Raw genomic sequence first — 1,178 nt, 5'->3', positions numbered from 1 at the left:
TGAATGAGAGGTTGGCTCAGAGGACTTTCACCTGCTCCCCAGCTGCCTGGCCCACATGGATCAGAAATGGTGAGCCCAGCAGAGACAGTGAACCCAAAGGAGGCAAGCTAGGCTTGAAACCCAAGTCCCATTGTGCCCAATCCTGGGGAGGCCTATGGGGTGCCTGGGCAGTTCTCAGCTTGGGGGACTTTCCACCTGCTTCCCAGCTCCTTGGCCCACCTGGGACACAACCAGTGAACCTCGCAGAGGAAACACCTGGACCGTGAATACCAGAGACAAGCAGATGGCTTGACAAGCAGTGGAAGAACACAGGCAACAAAACTCAGGGCCATGTGACACCACTGGAAAGGAGAGGTCCTACCACAGCAAGCCCTGGAGATACTATCACACCTAAAGCACAAGAAAAATATTTTAAATCTCAGGTTATTAAAATGATAAAGGCATTAAAAGGAAAAAATAAAGCTCTCAGGGTAAACCAAGAAAAATGTATTCCAACAGATGAAAGAATTGAACAAATCCCTCAAAAAATACAGGAAAATACAATACATAGGAGAAGGAAATGAATAAAACTGTTCAAGACCTAAAAATGGAGCTAGAAGCAATGAAAAAAAAAAACCCAAAAGCAAAACACAATCTGATACTATCCTGGAGATGGGAAACCTAGGAAACAGGACAAGAACTACAGACACAAGCATCACCAACAAAATACAATAGATGGAAGAGAGAATCTCAGAGGTAGAAGATAAGATTGAAGAAATTGCTATATCAGTCAAAAAAGTTAAATCTAAAAAGCTCCTGACTCAGAAAATCCAAGAAATCTGAGACACTATGAAAAGACAAAACCTAAGAATAATATGAATAAAAGAAGAAGAAGAAGAAGAAGAAGAAGAAGAAGAAGAAGAAGAAGAAGAAGAAGAAGAAGAGGAAGACCTCCCAGCTCCAAGGCCCAGAAAATATTTTCAACAAAATCATAGAAAAAAAACTTCCCCAACCTAAAGAGAGAGAGGCCTATAAATATACAACATATAGAACACCAAATAAATTGAACCAGAAAAGAAAATCAAACTACCACATAATAATCAAAACATTAAATTGCAGAACAAAGAGAGAACATTAAAACCTGCAAGGGAAAATGCTAAATCATCTATAAAGGCAAATCTATCAGAATTATACCTGAC

This window comes from Meriones unguiculatus, chromosome 19 (assembly GCF_030254825.1).
Source record: "Meriones unguiculatus strain TT.TT164.6M chromosome 19, Bangor_MerUng_6.1, whole genome shotgun sequence".
In the NCBI taxonomy this organism is placed as follows: domain Eukaryota; kingdom Metazoa; phylum Chordata; class Mammalia; order Rodentia; family Muridae; genus Meriones; species Meriones unguiculatus.
This window is presented reverse-complemented; position numbering follows the sequence as displayed.